The 22,575-nt window shown below is 39.0% G+C and overlaps 1 protein-coding gene across 2 annotated transcripts in view; it reads left to right on the top strand.

Annotated features, from left to right (window-relative positions):
• Positions 1 to 22,575, top strand: part of MCTP1 (multiple C2 and transmembrane domain containing 1) — a 1,073,276-nt gene that overhangs the window by 661,848 nt on the left and 388,853 nt on the right. Inside the window, exon 2 of one of the 2 annotated variants that reach the window (XM_061424407.1) lies at positions 14,343 to 14,484. The exons of the other annotated variant lie outside the window; for it this stretch is intronic. The gene's annotated coding sequence lies outside the window, so the exon portion shown is untranslated. The remainder of the gene's footprint in view (positions 1 to 14,342; positions 14,485 to 22,575) is intronic. 2 annotated transcript variants of the gene reach the window in all.

Below are 22,575 nucleotides of genomic sequence, written 5' to 3'. Positions count from 1 at the left end.
GGATGGAATTTTGTTGGCAAAGTAATATCTCTGCTTTTCGATATGCTGTCTAGGTTGATCATAACTTTTCTTCCAAAGAGCAAGCATCTTTTAATTTCATGGCTGCAGTCACTATCTTAAGTGATTTTGAAGCCCCCAAAATAAAGTGTGTCACTGTTTCCATTGTTTCCCCATCTATTTGCCGTGAAGTGATGGGACTGGATGCCATGATCTTTGTTTTCTGAATGTTGAGCTTTAAGCCAACTTTTTCACTCTCCTCCTTCACTTTCATCAAGAGGCTCTTTAGTTCTTCACTTTCTACCATAAGGGTGGTGCCATCTACATATCTGAGGTTATTGATATTTCTCCCGGCAATCTTGATTCCAGCTTGTGCTTCATCCAGCCCACCATTTCTCATGATGTGCTCTACATATAAGTTAAATAAGCAGGGTGACAATATACAGTCTTGACGTACTGCTTTCCTGATTTGGAACCAGTCTGTCATTCCATGTCTAGTTCTAACTTTGCTTCTTGACCTGAATACAGAGTTCTCAGGAGGCAGGTGAGGTGGTCTGGTATTCCCATCTCTTGAAGAATTTTCCACAGTTTGTTGTGATATACACAGTCAAAGGCTTTGACGTCGTCATTAAAGCAGAAGTAGATGTTTTTCTGGAACTCTCTTGTTTTCTCGATGATCCAATGGATGTTGGCAGTTTGATCTCTGGTTCCTCTGCCTTTTCTAAATCCAACTTGAACATCTGGAAGTTCACGGTTCATGTACTGTCGAAGCCTGGTGTGGAGAATTTGAGCATAACTTTGCTAGCTTGTGAGATGAGTACAATTGTGCGGTAGTTTGAGGATTCTTTGGCATTTCCTTTCTTTGGGATTGGAATGAAAATTGACCTATCCAGTCCTGTGTCCACTGCTGAGTTTTCCAAATTTGTTGGCATACTGAGTGCAGCACTTTCACAGCATCATCTTTCAGAATTTGAAATAGCTCAACTGGAATTCCATCACCTCCACTAGCTTTGTTCATAGTGATGCTTTCTAAGGTCCACTTGACTTCATATTCCAGGATGTCTGGCTCTAGGTGAGTGATCACACCATAGTGATTATCTTGATCATGAAGATCTTTTTGTACAGTTCTTCTGTGTATTCTTGCCACCTCTTCTTAACATCTTCTGCTTCTGTTAGGTCCATACCATTTCTGTCCTTTATCGAGCCCATCTTTGCATGAAATGTTCCCTTGGTATCTCTAATTTTCTTGAAGAGATCTCTAGTCTTTCCCATTCTGTTGTTTTCCTCTATTTCTTTGCATTGATTGCTGAGGAAGGCTTTCTTATCTCTCCTTGCTATTCTTTGGAACTCTGCATTCAGATGCTTATAGCTTTCCTTTTCTCATTTGCTTTTGGCTTCTCTTCTTTTCACAGCTATTTGTAAGTCCTCCCCAGACAGCCATTTTGCTTTTTTGCATTTCTTTTCCATGGGAATGGTCTTGATCCCTGTCTCCTGTACAATGTCATGAAGCTCTGCCCATAGTTTTTCAGGCACTCTATCTATCAGATCTAGGCCCTTAAATCTATTTCTCACTTCCACTGTATAATCATAAGGGATTTGATTTAGGTCATACCTGAATGGTCTAGTGGTTTTCCCTACTTTCTTCAAGTCTGAATTTGGCAATAAGTAGTTCATGATCTGAGCCACAGATAGCTCCCGGTCTTGTTTTTGCTAACTGTATAGAGCTTCTCCATCTTTGGCTGCAAAGAATATAATCAATCTGATTTCGGTGTTGACCATCTGGTGATGTCCATGTGTAGAGTCTTCTGTTGTGTCGTTGGAAGAGGTGTTTGGTATGACCAGTGCGTTCTCTTGGCAAAACTCTATTATCCTTTGCCCTGCTTCATTCCGTGTTCCAAGGTCAAATTTGCCTGTTACTCTAGGTGTTTCTTGACTTCCTACTTTTGCATTCCAGTCCCCTATAATGAAAAGGATATCTTTTTTGGATGTTAGCTCTAGAAGGTCTTGTAGGTCTTCACAGAACTGTTCAACTTCAGCTTCTTCAGCATTACTGGTTGGGGCGTAGGCTTGCATTACCGTGATATTGAATGGTTTGCCTTGGAAACGAACAGAGATCATTCTGTCATTTTTGAGATTGCATCCAAGTACTGCATTTCAGACTCTTGTTGACCATAATGGCTACTCCATTTCTTCTAAGGGATTCCTGCCTGCAGTAGTAGATATAATGGTCATCTGAGTTAACTGGAATGACACCCATTCCAGTCTATTAGCTCCTCTTGGCCCTCCTGCTCCCGTGCAGCCACTGCTCCTTGGACATCGGGTTGCTTCTCTTGGCCGGCTCCCCTGACCTTGGGCGTGTGGTAGCTCCTCCCGGCCGCCACCCCTGGCCTTGGGCGACGGGTAGCTCCTCTCGCCTTGCTTCTGCGTGGTCTGTCGCAGCCGTCGCGCTTATAGTGCTTAGCCACGGTGTAAAGTACTTTTACGGAGAAGGCAATGGCAACCCACTCCAGTATTCTTGCCTGGAAAATCCCATGGACGGAGGGGCCTGGTGGGCTGCAGTCCATGGGGTCACTAGGAGTTGGACACGACTGAGCGACTTCACTTTCACTTTTCACTTTCATGCATTGGAGAAGGCAATGGCAACCCACTCCAGTATTCCTGCCTGGAGAATCCCAGGGTTGGCGAGCCTGGTGGGCTGCCGTCTATGGGGTCTCACAGAGTCAGATAGGACTGAAGCGACTTAGCAGCAGCAGCAAAGTACTTTTATATGTTACTGGATTGAATTTGTTAATATTTTGCCAAGTATTTTAATCTATATATTCATAAGGGATATTGGTCTATAGTTTTGCATTCTTGTAGTGGTTTTTTCTGGTTTTAGTACCAAGGTAATGCTGGCCATAGAGCATGAGTTGAGAAGTGCTCCCTCCTCTTCTGTTTTTGGGAGGATTTGTGAAGTGAGTGAAAGTCACTCAGTCCTGTCCAGCTCTTTGGGATCCCATGGACTGTAGCCCACCAGTCTCCTCTGTCCATAGAATTCTTTAGGCCAGAATACTGGCCTAAAGTGGGTAGCCGTTGCCTTCTCAGGGAATCTTCCTGACCCAGGAATTGAACTAGGGTCTCTTGCGTTGAAGGCAGATTTTTTTACCAGCTGAGCTTCCAGGGAATATTAATTTTTGTAAGATTCATCAGTTAAACCATCTGATGTGTGCTTATCTTTGTGAGAAAGTATTTTGATCGTTAATTCAATCTGCTTTCTTCTAATAGGTCATTTCATATTTCTTAGTCCCCAGTCATTTCAGAACTTCATGTCTTTTTAGGATTTGTCTATTTCATCTAGGTTATAAAATGTAATAATGAACACTTGTTTATTATATCCCCTTATGATCTCTTTATTTCTGTAATTTTAGTAATAGTGTTCCTCCTTTCATTCCTAATATTAGTAATTTCAGTCTTACCTCTGTTTTTTGTGTATTTGTACAGTATGTGTGTATTTGTCTGTGTGTGAGTCTAGCTAACGCTTCATCAATTCTGTTCATCTTTTCAAATAATCTTTTTAGTTTCATTGATTTTCTGTATTTTTTCTGTTCTCTTTTTATTTATTTCTAATTTAACCTGTTATTTTCTTCTTTCTGCTTGCTTTAGGTTTAGCTTGCTCTTCTTTTTCTAGTTTCTTACAGTTCAAGGTTATGATATTGATTTTAGATTTCTTTTTTAATATAATTATTTAGCCTGCAGTTTCATTTTCTTCTGATGTGTTTGTTTGACTTTGATTTTAGGGTAATACTATCATCACAGAGTGAGAAAGGTTTCTTTCCTCTGTTTTTAAAATGAGTTTGTGAAATGTTGGTATTATTTTATTTTTTTATTTCATAGAATTCACCAGTGAAGACCTTGGATCTTTGCTTTTCCTTGTGGGAAGATTTTAAATTACTGATTCAGTCTCTTTACTTGTTTTAGATCTGCTCAATTTTTACATTTCTTCTTAATTTGGTTTTGGTCATTTATATCTTTCTAAATATGTGTCCATTTCATCTGTATGTCTACTTTTTTGGCATAAAGTTGTTCATTGTGTTGTTTTATAATCTTTTCAGTTTCTGTATGACCAGTAGTGCTATCTTTTTCATTCATTATTTTGGTGATTTGTGCTGTTTTTCTTTTTTTTCTTGCTCAATCTAGCTAAGTATTTGCAGTTTTGTTAACATTTTCAAAAATCAATTTTGACTTTTGCTGTCTATTGCTTTTCTCTTTTCTGTGTCATTTATTTCTGCTGTAATCTTTATGTTGCCCTTCTTCTTCTTACTTTGCATGTGGTTTGTTCTACTTTTTCTAGTGTTCTGAGACTGAATCTTTGTGTTTTTTTGACCGCACCGAGTCTTCATTGTGGTATGCAGGTGCTTTAGTTGGAGCATGTGGGATCTAGTTCCCTGATCAAGGCTTGAACCTGGGCCCCCTGGCATTTGTAGCGCAGAGCCTCAGCCACTGGACCTCCAGGGAAGTCCTGTGAAACTGAATCTGAAGCTACTTGGTTGAGACCTTTCTTTGTGTTTATTTCTTTGTTTATTTTTGGTGTGGTGGGTCTTTGTTGCTGTGTGTAGGCCTTCTGTAATTGTGGCGAGTGGGGGCTGCTCTCTAGTTGCTGTGCAGGCTTCTCATTACAGTGGCCTCTTTCGTTGCAGAGCACAGGCTCTCGGGCATGCAGGGTTCAGTAGTTGTGGCTTGCAGCGTTTCTTGCCCTTTGACATGTGGAGTCTTCTTGGACCCAGGGATCAGACCCATGTCCCCTGCATTGGCAGGTAGATTTTAACCCTTTTACCACCAGGGAAGTCCCTTCTTTTTTGATACGTGTTTCAAGCTATAGATTTCCTTCTACAGCTTTTTGTGTGTCTCATAAAATGTGACACATTGTGTTTCCACTATAATTTAGTAAACAATACTTTCTAAGATCTTCTGTGATTCCTTTTTGACTTGTTATTTAAATGTTCTTTAATTTTCAAATATTAGGAGTTTTCTAAGATTTTTTTAATGCTATTGATTTCTGAGTTAATTCTGTTGTACTTATAGAACATACCTTTTATGATCTTATTGCTTTGAAATTTATGGTACTTTTTATGACCTGGAATATGATCTATTTTTGAAAAAAAAAAATTGACCTTTGGGAAAAAATGTGTATCCTGCCATGATTAAGTGGAGTAGTCTATATGTAGAAATTAGATTACGTAGATTGATAGTATTCAGATCTTCTGTACTTTTGCTGATTTTCTGTTTAATTCCATCAATTACTTAGTGCAGAGGATTTAGGTATATAATTATAATTCTCAAATAGTCTCAAATTTCTTCTTTCAATTCTCTCATGTTTTGCTCCATTGATTTTGAGGTGCTGTTTTAGGTGCATGCGTGCTAAGTCACTTCAGTTGTGTCTGATTCTTTGCAACCGTATGGACTGTTGCCTTCCAGGCTCCTCTGTCCATGGATCCTCCAGGCAAGAGTACTGCAGTGGATTGCCATGCTCTCCTCCAGGGTATCTTCCCTACCCAGGGATAGAACCCATGGCTCCTGCGTTGCAGGCTGATTCTTTACTGCTGAGCCACCAGGAAAGCCCTTTAGATGCATATATATTTGTAAATATAGTATCTTTCTAATGTGTTGACCCTTTTATATCCATTTTTCTCAAATACTATTCCTTGAAGCTTATTTTGTCTAATTTTAGTAGCTCCAACTCTTATGTGTACTGTTTGCATGGCTTATCTTTTCCATCTCTTAACTTTTAATTTATTTATTCTCTTTGAGTGAAAAATATGTCTGTTACAGATGATACATGGTTGCATCTTCCTTTTTTATCTAGCCTAACAATTTCTGCCTTTTAATTGAGGTGTTTAAACCTTTAACATTTAATGTATTTGTGGATGTGATCAGTTTGCATTTTCCATATTACTTTGTTTTTATATGACTTATCTTTCTTATTTCTTTCCTCTACCTTTGTTGCCTTCTTTTATATTAGATTCGTATTTTTAATATAGTCATATTTTAATTTCTAGTGAAACTTTACCTTTTAAAAAGTTATTTTCTTAATGTTTGCACTAGAGAATATAATCTACATCTTAATTTACCAGAACAAGCTTAAGCATTTAATATCAACTAAATTTTCATAAAATAGAGAAATTTTGTTCCAGCATAGTTTTATTCCTTTTTCCCATTTCTATTATTACCATGTGTATTACATGTCTACATGTTTTAAAATAAACAATGCATTATTATAGTTATTGCTTTATGCAACTTCTATCTTTTATAGAGTTCAGTTAAAAGAAACAAGGTAACATTTTAGAGAGTCTTTCTATTAGCCCACATTTTGCCATTTCTGGAACTCTGTTTATTACTGTGGATTTAGGTTACCATCTGATGTCATTTCCTTTCAGTTTGAAGGATTTCCCTTAATATTTTCTTATACATGTCTGTTAGTAACAAATTCTCAATCTTTATCTTCAGTTTTAAAGTGATGGCTCTATTTTGCTTTCAATTTAAAGGTAGTTATTCTTAATTAACTTATATGCAGAGTACATCATGAGAAACGCTGGACTGGAAGAAACACAAGCTGGAATCAAGATTGCCGGGAAAAATATCAATAACCTCAGATATACAGATGACACCACCCTTATGGCAGAAAGTGAAGAGGAACTAAAAAGCCTCTTGATGAAAGTGAAAGTGGAGAGTGAAAAAGTTGACTTAAAGCTCAACATTCAGAAAACGAAGATCATGGCATCTGGTCCCATCACTTCATGGGAAATAGATGGGGAAACAGTGGAAACAGTGTCAGACTTTATTTTTCTGGGCTCCAAAATCACAGCAGATGGTGACTGCAGCCATGAAATTAAAAGACGCTTACTCCTTGGAAGGAAAGTTATGACCGACCTAGATAGCATATTCAAAAGCAGAGACATTACTTTGCCAACAAAGGTTCGTCTAGTCAAGGCTATGGTTTTTCCTGTGGTCATGTATGGATGTGAGAGTTGGACTGTAAAGAAGGCTGAGCGCTGAAGAATTGATGCTTTTGAACTGTGGTGTTGGAGAAGACTCTTGAGAGTCCCATGGACTGCAAGGAGATCCAACCAGTCCATTCTGAAGGAGATCAGCCCTGGGATTTCTTTGGAAGGAATGATGCTAAAGCTGAAGCTCCAGTACTTTGGCTACCTCATGCGAAGAGTTGACTCATTGGAAAAGACTGTGATGCTGGGAGGGATTGGGGGCAGGAGGAGAAGGGGATGACAGAGGATGAGATGGCTGGATGGCATCACTGACTCGATGGACGTCAGTCTGAGTGAACTACGGGAGTTGGTGATGGAGAGGGTGGCCTGGCGTGCTGCGATTCATGGGGTCGCAAAGAGTCGGACACGACTGAGCGACTGATCTGATCTGATCTGATCTGATTCTCAATATAGGATACTTAGTGGACAGTTTTTTCTTTCAGCATTTTGAATTTCTCATTTCACTGACTTCTGGCCTCCATTGTTTCATGGATGCTCACATTACATGAGCATTTACTTTTCCCTTGCTGCTTTTAAGATTTTCTGTTTGTCTTTGTCCATCAGTGGTTTGATTATGTTGGAATATCCATCTCTTTACATTTGTCCTGCGTGGGATCTGTTGAGCTTTTGATGAGTACATGAATGGTTTTACAAATTTGGTATATTTTTTATTCTTTATTTTTTCATATATATTTTTTCTATCCCTTTTTGTGTCTCCATTTTTTTCTGAGATATTCATTACATGCTTTTTGATATGGTTATGATTATCCAAAATGTATGAGTCTTTGTTCATTCTTTAAAAACTATTTTTTCTCTTTGTTCTATTTATATGCATCTATTTTAAATTCATATTGAAATGCAAAGTCAAGTCTACCAGAGGAAGTGTTACTACAAACAAAGTTAGTGGAGGTGATAGAATTCTAGCTGAGCTATTTCAAATCCTAAACGATGATGCTGTCAAAGTGCTGCACTCAATATGCCAGCAAATTTGGAAAACTCAGCAGTGGCCACAGGACTGGAAAAGGTCAGTTTTCATTCCAATCCCTAAGAAAGGCAATACCAAAGAATGTTCAAACTACTGCACAATTGCACTCATCTCACATGCTAGCAAAGTAATGCTCAAAATTTTCCAAGCCAGGCTTCAACAGTACGTGAACTGTGAACTTCCAGATGTTCAAGTTGGATTTAGAAAAGGCAAAGGAACCAGAGATCAAATTGCCAACATCCAATGGATCATCAAAAAAGCAAGAGAGTTTCAGAAAAACATCTACTTCTGCTTTATTGACTATGCCAAAGCCTTTGACTGTGTAGATCACAACAAACTGTGGAAAATTCTTCAAGAGATGGGAATACCAGACCACCTGACCTGCCTCCTGAGAAATCTGTATGCAGGTCAAGAAGCAACAGTTAGAACCAGACGTGGAACAACAGACTGGTTCCAAATCAGGTAAAGAGTACGTCAAGGCTGTATATTGTCACCCTGCTTATTTAACTTATATGCAGAGCACATCATGAGAAATGGTGGGCTGGATGAAGCACAAGCTGGAATCAGTATTGCTGGGAGAAACATCAATAACCTCAGATACGGAGATGATACCACCCTTATGGCAGAAAGTGAAGAGGATCTAAAGAGCCTTTTGATGAAAGTGAAAGAGGAGAGTGAAAATGTTGGCTTAAGGCTCAGCATTCAAAAAATGAAGATCATGGGATCCAGTCCTATCGCTTCATGTAAATAGATAGGGAAACAATGGAAATAGTGAGAGACTTTATTTTCTTGGGCCCCAAAATCACTGCAGATGGTGACTGCAGCCATAAAATTAAAAGACTCTTGCTCCTTGGAAGAAAAGCTATGACCAACCTAGACAGCATATTAAAAAGCAAAGACGTTACTTTGCTGTCAAAGGCCTATCTGGTCAAACCTATGGTTTTTCCAGTAGTCATGTATGGATGTGAGAGTTTAACCATAAAGAAAGCTGAGCACCTAAGATTGACGCTTTTGAACTATGGTGTTGGAGAAGACTCTTGAGAGTCCCTTGGACTGCAAGGAGATCCAACCAGTCCATCCTAAAGGAGATCAGTCCTGAGTGTTCATTGGAAGGAGTGATACTGAAGCTGAAACTCCAATACTTTGGTCACCTGATGTGAAGAACTGACTCGCTGGGAAAGATTGAAGTTAGGAAAAGTAGACGACAGAGGATAAGGTGGTTGGATGGCATCACCGACTCTATCATGAGTTTGAGCAAGCTCTGGGATTTGGTGATACCAGGGAGGCCTGGTGTGCTGCAGTCCATGGGATCGCAAAGAGTCAGACACAACTGAGCAACTGGCTGAACTGATTTTAAATCCACTGGTCTTCCTTGGTAGCTCAGCTGGTAAAGAATCCGCCTGAAATTCAGGAGGCCCAGGTTTGATTGCTGGGTCAGGAAGATCCCCTGGCGAAGGGATAGGCTAGGCTACCCACTCCGGTATTCTTGGGCTTTCCTGGTGGCTCAGACAGTAAAGAATCCTCCTGCAGTGCAGGTGACCTGTGTTTGATCCCTATATTCAGAAGATTCCCTGGAGAGGGCATGTCAGCCCACTCCAGTATTCTTGCCTGGAGAGTCCCCATGGACAGAGGAGCCTGGAAGGCTACAGCCCATTTGCTCACAAAGAGTTGAACATGACTGAGCCCTAAGCACAGCACTTTTAAATTCACTAATCCTTCAGGTCATCGTGAATGTGTTGTCAGGTTCCTAAAGTGAATTTTCACTTAATATACTTTCAAGTCTAAAATTTCCATTTAGTTGTTTTCCAACATTTTTTCTCATTATTGAGAATTTCATTTTTTTAAATTCATCATTGCCTTACTTTCGTTTTGTTTTTTAAGTGTGGTCACCTTTGGTTCATTGAATTTATTTATAATTCTGCTTTAAAGACTGTGTTTAAATTCAATATCTAGAGATACCCAGTTTCTATTGGCCACTTTTTCCCTCCTTGCATATCTTATAATATCTTGTTGAAAAGTAGATACTTTAGATCATATATTGTGGCAACTCTGGATTCTGATTTTTTTTTCTCCCTGTTACTGCTTTATTTGCTTGTTTTTTTGTTTAGTAATTTGCCTAAATTAAATCAGTAACATCTATTTCCCTTGTGATAGGTAGCCACTTATGTACTTTTTCTTTATTTCTTTTTGAGATTCTTGTTATTAGTTTTACATTTGGCTTCCTGGGACTTGCCTCTCTCTCTGTGAAGCTTAAATGATAAGCTGATGGCCAGACAGTGAATGTGCGCAAACACTTCAAGTCAGTAAATTATCTGTCATCTGCTCATGAATCTCTGTATTGATAGAGGAACACATTTAAAATTTACATTGTTTTCAAGTGTTCCCCACTTTGGTTCCTACTGAACCCTTTCACATTTCCTCTGTGCTGTGATTGTTCAGCCTCAGCAATGCGTGGGTAGCTTTGTTCCTCTCAGGCCTCCATTGGACATACTCTTTGCCATAGTCAAGAATGTACTTGCCCCAAGGGTGAACATAACTTGAATTAATAGAGCTGTTGACTCTCTGTGCTCGCTCCCTGTTGTAAGGCCATCACTTCCAGTGAAACACTGCAAAAGGCTGGCATCACCCACCACTCAAGTACCACTGAGCCCCCTTTGACCTCTGCAAAGTTCTGGTGATCTTCCCCACTCTGGAAGAACCTCTGTACTCACTGAATTGTGGTTGATATCGACAAGAGCACCTCTCGGCTAGAATACAACAGGGTCCTAGTTTTCTTACCTAAAAATGAGTAGTTTTTCAGATATCAATACTCCTCAAATCGTTATCTTCCTTTGGTCTATTTATGGGTGACGAGGTGACTAAAATGGTTGTATTTGTCAGTTTTATCTAGCTCTATGGTTTGACTTCTCTCCATCTTCTTTTGGGGCACATTTTTGTTTTATATTGGTTTTCAGATGTAAACACAAAGCAAAACGATTTTCTTCAAATGCCCGATAGTCCTTGGCTGTGCTTTCATATTACAAAGAAGCAAGTCCAGAAGCTGCCTAGAAACTACATTTGGGTGGCACCGATTTGATGGTACACTTTGCTTTAGAGTGAATAGGCGGGTAACCATGATTATGCTGGAAGTCTGCTGAAGCCAGAACGAGGCAGATTTTTCTATGGAGGCACCCATGCTACCTTTCCTAGTACTCTGTTCTATATATAGCAGTGTGTATATGTTAATCCCAAACTCCTAATTTATTCCTCCCCTACCTCGACCTTTTCCCCTTTGGCAGCTATAAATTTGTTTTCAGATTCTGTGAGTCTATTTCTGTTTTTGTTCATTTGTATCATTTTTTTAGATTCCACATGTAAGTAATATGATTATTTTTCTTTGACTTAATATGACAATCTCTAGGTCCATCCATGTTCCTGCAAATGGCATCATTTCATTCTTTTTATGGCTGAGTAATATTCCATTGTATATATGTACCACATCTTCTTGGGTCCTGCTCTCATCTGTTCTTTTCAGGATTTTCTGTGTGTTTAGTCACTCAGTCATTTCTGACCCTTTGTGACCCCATGGACTGCAGCACACCAAGCGTCCCTATCCTTCACAATCTCCTAGAGTTTGCTCAGACTCGTGTCCATTGAATTGGTGATGCCATTCTGCATTGCCATGTTTCTTCATAGTTATTTTTTTAGTGGATTATGAACCCATTTTTAAAGAACAGTTTGTTGTATTTTTTTTATTATTATTGTAGTAGTTATTATTATTTTAGTTACTGCCCTTTCTCTTTCTTTACCTGATTCTGTACCCCACATACCTTTGGGTTTACATTTTCTTTTACCTGTGTACACTCACTTTTTGTCAGGTGAGCAACATTACCAATGTTGACAGTTTCTAGAAAAGTAAGTCTTGATTTTTTTCCCTTGGTCAGCTGTTGAAAGTTATCATTGAAGGACAATTCACTCTATAGGCTGACATTGTCATCAAGAAAGCAATTTCAGTTATTTATGGTTTTGCATGAAATCTTGTGATTTCAGATATGGAGTATAGGTAATATGTTGTATCTCTATAATGGCTCCCTAAAGTGGGCATCTCCACTTAGTTCTTTAACCAAACTGAACCATGTCTCGCATTAGAATTCCTCTGTTTTCTATTTTGTTCAGATTTAGTTCGTAGACTGGCCAAATTGTCACTGAGGCTTTTCGCCTGTTTCTGATGAAGTTTTAGCTGGATATCAGCTTGGATTAATAGATGTTAGTAATGTTTAAGCACTTGTATTGCAGATAGCAGGGAAAGGCAAGAAGTATGAGAACAATCAATAAATATTGAGAGAAATATCTAGAGCCTTCTTCATATTAGTTTTATAGTTGAGGTGGCTCAAAGGGTAAAGCGTCTGCCTACAATGCAGGAGAGCAGGGTTCGATCCCTGGGTTGGGAAGATCCCCTGGAGAAGGAAATGGCAACCCACTCCAGTATTCTTGCCTGGAGAACCCCACAGATGGAGGAGCCTGGTAGGCTACAGTCCACAGGGTCGCTAAGAGTTGGACACAACTGAGCGACTTCACTTTCAAGCCTAATGAAGAGATCATTCTGACTGATCACAAATCATCAAATAGCTTTTTTTTTTTCTATTAAATAATATACTTACTGTTTGACTTCTTTTCTTTTCCTTTTAGTAAGGCAAGATAAAGAAATAATTATAGATTTTGGAATGTTCATAATGTCAAGCTACAGAAAAGTGTAGTAAGAGTTTTACAGATATCCTGGGTAAACATATCGATGTACAAAATTACACAAATATAAACAAAACATGAAAAAGCCCTTGCAAAGAGATATTATTTATAGTAACATTCAAAATATGAAGTTCCTGGGAACAAATCTAACATAACGAGATGTGCAAAACTCCCATGAGGAAATAATAAAGCATTATTTTGTGACAGTAGAACCTCAATAAGTGGAGTGATATGTCATACACATGGCTTTGGGAAATAAGGTTTTATAGGTGCCCAGTTGGATCAGTTCAGTTCAGTTGCTCAGTCATGTCCGACTCTTTGTGACCCCATGAATTGCAGCACGCCAGGCCTCCCTCTCCATCATCAACTCCTGAAGTTCACTCAGACTCATGCCCATCGAGTCAGTGATGCCATCCAGCCATCTCATCCTCTGTCGTCCCCTTCTCCTCCTGCCCCCAATCCCTCCCAGCATCACAGTCTTTTCCAATGAGTCAACTCTTCACATGAGGTGGCCAAAATATTGGAGTTTCAGCTTTATCATCATTCCTTCCAAAGAAATCCCAGGGCTGATCTCCTTCAGAATGGACTGGTTGGATCTCCTTGCAGTCCAAGGGACTCTCAAGAGTCTTCTCCAACACCAAAGTTCAAAAGCATCAGTTCTTCGGTGCTCAGCTTTCTTCATAGTTCAACTCTCACATCCATACATGACCACTGGAAAAACAGTAATCCAAGTCTATGTCCCAACCAGTAATGCCCAGTTGGATCAGTTCAATCAAATTTATGTGTATTTCTGAGGGGAGGAGAGACTAATTGACAAAAGATTTAAAAATTATATAGAGAGACAGAGGCCAAAAAACAAGAATGACTGCAGTGTATTTTGATGCAGGCAAAGTCAGGTAGATTGGTGGAACCTCAGTAGTGACTGTTTAGACCACAGACTCACCTCTTTGGTGACTTTACTTGGGAGGTTATTAGAAACACAGAATCTCAGGTCCTGACCCCAGATCAGCTGAGTCGGAATCTGCTTTATCAAGATAACCTAGAAGATTGGGGAAATGATTTTTTTTTTATTTAAATTTTAAAATTTACTTTGTAATATTTTGGCCTCATCATGCGGCATGTGGAATCTTAGTTCCCTGACCGGGAATCGAACCATAGTCCCCTATATTGGAAACTTGGAATCTTAACCAATGGACCTCCAGGGATGTCCCAAATATGGCTTTAAGAAACAGTTCTGGGCAACTGGTAATTAAACAAGAAAGCTCTAATTGTACTGAAAGGTATTGCTTGATTCATATGGTGCAGCCATCCCTTACTGTCTGTGATCTACGTTTCTTTAGGAACATTTGAAAACTCAGTGATAATAAAAGGGCTACTTTGTGCATATTTTTAAGGTGCGTCTGTTATCCATGTGCCAATACTCTATGAGTCGTCTTGTTAATAAGCTTCTTTAAGGTGCCCCGACTTCAGGATGTCTTTATGTGTTTCTAGCATCTCTTGGATCGAGTCTGTATATCATACCTTAACGGTAGTGCTGTCACTGCCAATGAAATCAGTAATGTTGTGACTGTGCCTCCTCCACGTGGGTGATAAAGCTATATCTAATTATTTTATAGGTGTGCTTTGTATATTTGGGAAAAAAGCTGCTGAAGACACTGACGAAAAGGCAGCTCTTCTACTGACACCTCAGAAGGAAATAAGTTACCACCTACGTTAGGATTAGAAGCTCATTCTTAGAACCTTCTGAAACAAAATTAGGTAAGAAATGCTTTTCATCATATTTTAAATGACTTGTCCTCCATCTTCCCAGTTTGCTTGAAAGCTTCTATAATTCTATTCCTTTGGCCTCGAAGAGAAATGCAGTTAGCATTTTCCTCTAGGAAGGCAGCATGCCAGCCAGCTGTCAGCTTTATGATGTACCTGATCTCCGATGTCAGGGGAAGCACAATTCAATTTTAAAGTAAGTCTTCTGCGCACTACTGCAGCAGGGCTGCCAGCATCTCTCTTTATGTTCCTTTCTTTGAATTCTCCCTTTTCCTCAAACAGTATAGTTTTATTTTTAAATCCTTTGTGTAAGATGAAACTAGCACTAGCTGACTCTCCTTGTCCTTAGCTAAAAATCAATGAATTGACTGAAATTATCTGTAAATACTTCTGCTACCCTTTCTCATTTCTAGAAAATAAAGTACCACTGCTTATTTAACTTATGACTTGTCTAAACATGTTGAAAGCATTGACTATAAGGCATAACACTCAGACTCTGAAAGAGAGAACTGTGACAAGTTCAGTCAAGAGGGAAAAGAGGAATAATTTATAAAAGGTGCTGCAGATAATGATGCCAGCCAGTTATTTTAAAATGCATCCATCTCACCTTTTAATGAATTAGATTTGTCAACAGGAAATGTTTTATGCACCACTTCTAATAAAAGTGGCATGCTAGGAATGCAGTGCTTTGAGGTTGGCTTCTTCAAAGCTTCAGAGTATCTTCAATTCAAGGATATTTTTTAAATAATAGATATTAAAAGTATATTTAAATAATATTAAGGTTGTGACACAAACACCAAATGACAAAATTCAGGGGTTTCAAAGCAAAGGCTGACATGCCATCACTTTTTCACATAGTAACTGTTTTTTAAATTAGGAGTGTAACAGACTGATTTGGGGATTGTGTGTCAGTTTAACTTTAGATTCTCTTGTTGTTTTCGCTGGTGTCACAACCTTAATGTCAGCTTTTCAAATAGGTTTCTACATTTTCTTTGGTTCGGGGTCATTAAAAAATGCATATGATGAATCTGAGAGGCATAAATAGGTCACACTGAAGTGAAATTCCTTGACTCTCTGGTACTGAGATACAGCTATTACCTGCCTTGTAAGTGGAAAAAGTTAGCTCAGGCATTTGGTAAATTTCTGTTTTTCAAGATTTTGATTCAGACCATTGTAAGCCCAAATGACAAAACATGATGTTGGTATAATTGTGTTCTTGTTCTTCTAATCCAAACCACCCAATTTTGTTGATTATAATCCCTAGATATTAAGAATCATAATTCCCACAGGTGATTGTTTTTTCACTTAGAATACAAGTTAATCCTGACAATTATTTCAATAGAAATATACTTATTCAGTATAATTAAGTATAGGTAACTCTACCTTAAATTTTTCCATATGCCAGCCTTTTATATAAACACTTTTATGCAGATTTGGGGGCAAATGTGATTTTTTTTTTAAAGGTAACACTTGTTTAGAAAGCAAATATAAAGTAAAAATCTGTTGTGTTGGGTTGAATGTTTAAAAAAAAAATTCTCATACCCCATTGGACATTCAAGGAGGAGCATGGAGCCTTCCTTACTCCCTTCTGCAGGGAGAGAGAGAAGGGAAAGAGGAGAGAAAAATAATTCTACCCATTTCCTTGATTCTTATCTGTCATGATCTCATTGGGCAGGTCATATGCTGAATATGGTTTTAATTTAGAAAAATAAATATCAGAATCTGTCTCACAGTTGTCTTTTTCATCACCCACTTTAGAGAAATGAAAAGTGGAAAGAGAGGCAAATTATTTATTGATCTTTTCTGGCTGACTCAAATATATACTGGCCAACCCCAAATATAAGACTTCATATTTCATATCTTCTCCTTCACTGACTCTCCAGCTTTTACCGTTCCTCAGTTCAGTTCAGTTCCATCGCTCGGTCGTGGTCCGACTCTTTGCGATCCCATGGACTGCAGCATGCTAGGCTTCCCTGTCCATCACCAACTCCCGGAGCTTACTCAAACTCATGTCCATTATGTTGGTAATGTCATCCAGCCATCTCATCCTCTGTCACCCCCTTCTCCTCCTGCCTTCAATCACTCCCAGCATCAGGGTCTTTTCCAGTGAGTCAGTTCTTTGCATCAGGTGGCCAAAGTATTGGAGTGTCAGCTTCAGCATCAGTCCTTCCAATGAATACTGAGGACTGATCTCCTTTAGGATGGACTGGTTGGACCTCCTTGCAGTCCAAGGGACTCTCAAGAGTCTTCTCCAACACCACGGTTCAAAAGCATCAATTCTTCAGTGCTCAGCTTTCTTCACAGTCCAACTCTCACATCCATACATGACTATTGGAAAAACCAAAGCTTGACTTGATGAACCTTTGTTGTTAAAGTAATGTCTCTGCTTTTTAACTTGCTGTCTAGGTTAGTCATAGCTTTTCTTCCAAGGAGTAAGCGTCTTTTAATTTCATGGCTGCAGTCACCATCTTCAGTGATTTTGGAGCCCAAAATATAAAGTCTCTCATGGTTTCCATTGTTTCTCCATCTATTTGCCATGAAGTGATGGGACCAGATGCCATGATCTTAGTTTTCTGAATGTTGAATTTTAAGCCAACTTTTTTACTCTCCTCTTTCACTTTCATTAAGAGGCTCTTTAGTTCTTCTTCACTTTCTGCCATAAGGGTGGTGTCATCTGCATATCTGAGGTTATTGATATTTCTCCTGGCAATCTTGATTTCAGCTTGTGCTTCCTCCAGCCCAGCGTTTCTCATGATGTACTCTGCATATAAGTTAAATAAGTAGGGTGACAATATACAGCCTTGATATATTCCTTTCCAAGTTTGGAACCAGTCTGTTGTTCCATGTCCAATTCTAACTGTTGCTTCTTGACCTGCATACAGATTTTTCAGGAGGCAGGTCAGATGGCCTGGTATTCCCATCTCTTTCAGAATTTTCCACAGTTGATTGTGATCCACACAGTCAAAGACTTTGTCATAGTCAATAAAGCAGAAGTAGATGTTTTTCTAGAACTCTCTTGCTTTTTCGATGATCCAGTGGATGTTGGCAATTTGATCTCTCGTTCCTCTGCCTTTTCTAAAACCAGCTTGAACATCTGGAAGTTTACTATTCACGTGCTGTTGAAGCCTGGCTTGGAGAATTTTGAGCATTACTTTGCTAGCGTGTGAGATGAGTGCAATTGTTTGGTAGTTTGAACATTCTTTGGCATTGCCTTTCTTAGGGATTGGAATGAAAACTGAACTTTTTCAGTCCTGTGGCTACTGTTGAGTTTTCCAAATTTGCTGACGTATTGAGTGCAGCACTTTCACAGCATCATCGTTTAGGGTTTGAAATAGCTCAAATCCTAATAGGAATTCTAGATTCCTAATAGGAATTCCAAATTCCAAATAGGAATTCCATTGCCTCCACTAGCTTTGTTCATAGTGATGCTTCCTAAGGCCCACTTGACTTTGCATTCCAAGATGTCTAGCTCTAGGTGAATGATATCACCATCATGATTCTAGCATGAGGTAATTAGGCTGCATTGTATAGTAGTGTGAAAATGCATACAGTTGTATGTGAAGGATTTGGCTAACTCTTCCAAATTTATCTCAACTATACTAGTGCTCTTGCTTGAACAAATGTTTAAAGTCATTATTATTGTTCATACTAATACCAGTTCTGATTTCTATTTGATTAAAATGAATTTTTAAAACAAAAATATCTCTTTCTAAATTCAAAGAAAGCTATTCAAATAAATGAGCTCAGTGCACACCTACAATGTAGAAAAAGCTTTCTGGCATAGAAACAAAATAATCTTTTTAAATAACATAGGCCAAAGCCTTCACACCAATTCATTTACAACAGTTTCAGATTTATGTAATTAATAAAGTTGGATACTGGGTCTAACATGTATTAAATGTCCTTCAGTGTACAGTGATGTTCTAGTGACTGTCTGGAAAAAAATGATAAGAATTTATTTATTGTTTTGCTACATCAGTCAATTCTGTAAATGGCTTTCTAATATGATACAATATATGCTTTTAATAGTTTTCTATAATATAAAGAGATAGTATTTATTGAGTATTTTCTGTATTCCAGCAGCTGTTCTAAATAGTATCCATGGATTATCTCATGTATCCCTCATAAGAACACTGTGTTGATCTCAGTATTTTATAGATATGGTAGAGGCACACAGGAGAACGTTATAAAACTAGTAAGTAACGGAGCTAGAATTCCACCACTAGCATTGTTATCCCAGATCTCACACTCTAAGCCCCCACTACTCAAAGCGCGGTCCCCAAGCCAGCAGTATCACCATTACCTGGGAACTTTTCAGAAATGCAGACTCTCAGACTCCACCCCAGTATCACATCTTATATGCTATTGTGAGTATTCCTCATATATAAAGTGCATCGTAAAAAGATAAATAAATGTAAACAGGGATCCAAGCTACCTGGAAATCACTTGTATAAAGAACCAAAAAAAAAAAAAAAAAAAAACCTCAACCATAAACAGCAAGTCTTTCTGTCTGCTGGGCAGCTAGCTACTTCTTCATCTGAGGCTTTCTCCCAGTCACATTGTAGCACACTGCCTTTGAATGCAGATTCTGGACAGACTGCCTGTGTGTGAGCCTCAGGTCCTATTTCTAGCTGTAGGACCCTAAGAAAGTTACACAGCTCCCTGTATCTCAGCTTCATGTTCTGGGAATGAGGTCTAAAGCTGTACTTACTTCACAGGGTTGTTGTGAAGATGAAACGAGTTAATCCATGGAAAGGTTTGAAAACAGAACCTGATATCACCTGATATAGGTGATAATGTTTTCTGCTGTAGTTGTTAGTTATGATTCCCATCTTAAAGAGTAGAATAGAGTCTCATCTCATACTTGGTAATAAACTGACAAATATTTTTGTTAGCAGGGCTTACCATGTAAAGGGATATCTTTGCTGTTAGAGTCCAAATCATAAATTTTAGTTTTTGTATTTTCTGCACACTTTTTCCTTGTGGCACTTCCTGCCTGTGAGTTCTCCTAAACACCACTTCATTGTGGTACTTAACTAGTTAAGTCCAGTGCACTCAATTCAAAATCAAAATGAAACATGTAACAGCATAGTGAATTTTTAAATATAGTATATGCTTTTAAACGAAATAAAACTAACGAATGAGGCTTGTATGCCCATTTGGCCAACCACTTGGAGAAGTAATACAAAACAGTCAGAATAAAGTGTCTGTCTAAAGGCTGAATGCTTCAGAAGGTGTTTGTTTTCTTTTGGACATTATTCTAAAGTTGTACGTACAGTTAATCATGATAGTCTTTAGGGGAATAATGGTTTAGTGTGCAGGCACTCACTTAACAGCTATTTAAGATTACATCTAATGTGTGAAGTGAGGCTGCGCGTTCCTGAAAAGTACCTTGAAATCTGATTGGTGGAAGGCACTAAGATAAAAATAGTCGGTGAAAAAAATATCCTGGGAAACTTGTAAATTGTCAATTCTGGGGCACATACCCAGAAAGTTCAGTTCACTAGGCCTGGGATGAGGCCCACCTGGGTGTTTGAATTTTTAACAAATGGCCAAAGTGATTCTACTTAAATTAGTGTTCTCGAGTACACTTGGAGAACCACTGCAGTAGTGACAAAGACATGAATTAAAAAGAGCTTTTGTTGACTCCCCTTCCTTCTGGCAACATTGTCCTCTTTGGTACTAGTTTTTTTCCATCCTGTGACCCAGCTTTCTAATTTGTCCTCTCCTTATCCCCATAGTGGTTCCCAAGCCAGTCTTTAATTTTTCTGCTTTTTTCTCTTTTTTTTTTACCCTTTCTCAAAGAATATGTCTTTTGGATTTATCAGTCATATCTGTGCAGATGGTTCTACAAAATACCCGCAGAAGTCTGTTTAATCTAAAAATCTCTAAGCCAAAATTCAGGTGCTGTAATCAATTTAGAGCCTACGGGCAACATTAAAAGAAAGAAGAAGTAGTTCAGTTTAGTTCAGTTCAGTTGCTTAGTCGTGTCCGACTCTCTGCAACCCCATGAACCACAGCATGCCAGGCCTCCCTGTCCATCACCAACTCCCGAAGTTTACCCAAACTCATGTCCATTGAGTCGGTGATGCCATGCAACCATCTCATCCTCTGTCATCCCCTTTTCCTCCTGCCTTCAATCCTTCCCAACATCAGGGTCTTTTCAAATGAGTCAGCTCTTCGCATCAGGTGGCCAAAATATTGGAGCTTCAGCTTCAACATCAGTCCTTCCAAGAAGAAGTAGTAAAAAAGAATAAAAAGAAGTAGTAAAAAGGAATAAAATAGGATGAAATGAAATAGATCAAAGCAAGAGAAGCAGTGTTTCATGAGACTTTCGTTTAAGATATATGTGCACACCTACACGTTAGATTGCAATGCATTTTGTTTTAACCTCATAGGTCATAATTCAAAAAGTTTGAAAGATACTCTCTGAGTTTTGGGCTCCTGGACTTCAGTGTGACATTACAAGCACTGTTTTCCCATGCGTTCCACTCATATATCTGCTGCATCTCTATTCTGGACATTACCAATTTGTATAATCCATTCAAAATCATCATGTCTAAAATTGTATTTGTTGTGCATTCTGTTAACATTTTCCTCCTAAGTTTTTTTTTTTTTTTTTTAAATCTATTCATAAACTACCATTCCGTTATCCAGGATAAAATTTCAAAATTGCTTTGTAATAATTTAGCCCTTCCTATGTAAATTCCCCGATAGCCTCATCTGACTGCCCTGGCCTGTCCGGTGGCCCAGCCAAGCAGAAAACCTTATTGGCAGCCTTTGTAGTCACCCACTCCCCAGGTAGCTTCTTGAAGGCTGCCTTGGGCGTGCCCTGCCTGGTATCTGTGGCTGCCATCCACAAGACTGTAAGAGCCATTGTCAACAAGATTCCCTGCTCTGTATGATACCCACCTCTCTTAGCTCTTTCTGTTGTAACTGGTCGTTTTTTTTTTTTTTTTTTATTGCCAAGGAAGAGTCTCACCCTGGATTTTTACCCTTTGCTACTTTCTAACGACATATCCACACGTTTACTGGCTCTTAGCATGACCATAGTTTTCACGTCATTTTGTCTGGTGTCTCTGATGACTTGGGTCTAAAGTCCAAGCTTCTAATGCCTGGGACATGTCACACCTGCCTGGTTGTGCTCTCAGCTATAATTGCCTGCCTCGGTCAGCGGCCCCAAACTCTTATCTAGTCTTACCTTGGAAAGTCATTTCAAAAGCTGTCTTTCCTTTCCTCACGGTCCCATCCTCTTCCTAGTCATCATCACCTTCATCTGGATTAATTCACTGTCCTTCTAACTGATCCTCCTACATCTCTTCTCTCACCCCACACCAAACCGTCTTAACACACTTTTTAATAAATATTTGTAAAACAGTAGTCATGTACTGCCTTAGTAAGAAAAAAAAGAAAAAAGCCTTTTATGACTCCATATTCTCTGTAGAATAAAAGTACAAATATTTTCCTCTTGCAGAATAAAAGGCCTCAGCACATCCTTCTGGCCATGGCATACCTCTCCAATTTTATCTTTCGCTGTTTTCATTTGTGAGTTTTCTGTTCTGGTTCCACAAAGCAGTTCCCTATATGCTCCAGGGATGGTCTCACCATTTTCATTACCAGGGCACCCTGTTGGTGGTTGTTCGTGAGTGTGGAGCAGACAGTTGTGGCTGAGGTCTAGCAGTAGGATCCCACTACATACAAAGAAACCTCATGTTGAGGACCTGATTACACATTGGCAATTAGAAGTTAGAGCCCAGGCTGCAGAAGAAAAGAGAAGTGAACAGGAGACAAACTGATGAATTACTTCTCTTATTTCCTGTCTGGCTGAGGCCCCTTATAACCTCTGTTCACTAGTTGTTGGATCATTCACAGAACTAGAGAGCATTTGAATCTATATACAGGGAGAGATTAAGTGTCTTGCAACTAGGGGGGCCTGTGAGGCTATGGATTTTGTGAGATCACTGGGCTTCCACCTTTATCTTCCTTTTTTTTTGGCAACTTGACTCCTCTCTTTTCTTCTGCCCAAAGGGAATGTCTTACAGAACTTCTGGATCATTTATTACTTGTACCACTCAGTTAATACTA

The sequence above is a fragment of the Bos javanicus genome, chromosome 7 (assembly GCF_032452875.1).
Source record: "Bos javanicus breed banteng chromosome 7, ARS-OSU_banteng_1.0, whole genome shotgun sequence".
Lineage (NCBI taxonomy): Eukaryota > Metazoa > Chordata > Mammalia > Artiodactyla > Bovidae > Bos > Bos javanicus.
This window is presented reverse-complemented; position numbering and strand designations above follow the sequence as displayed.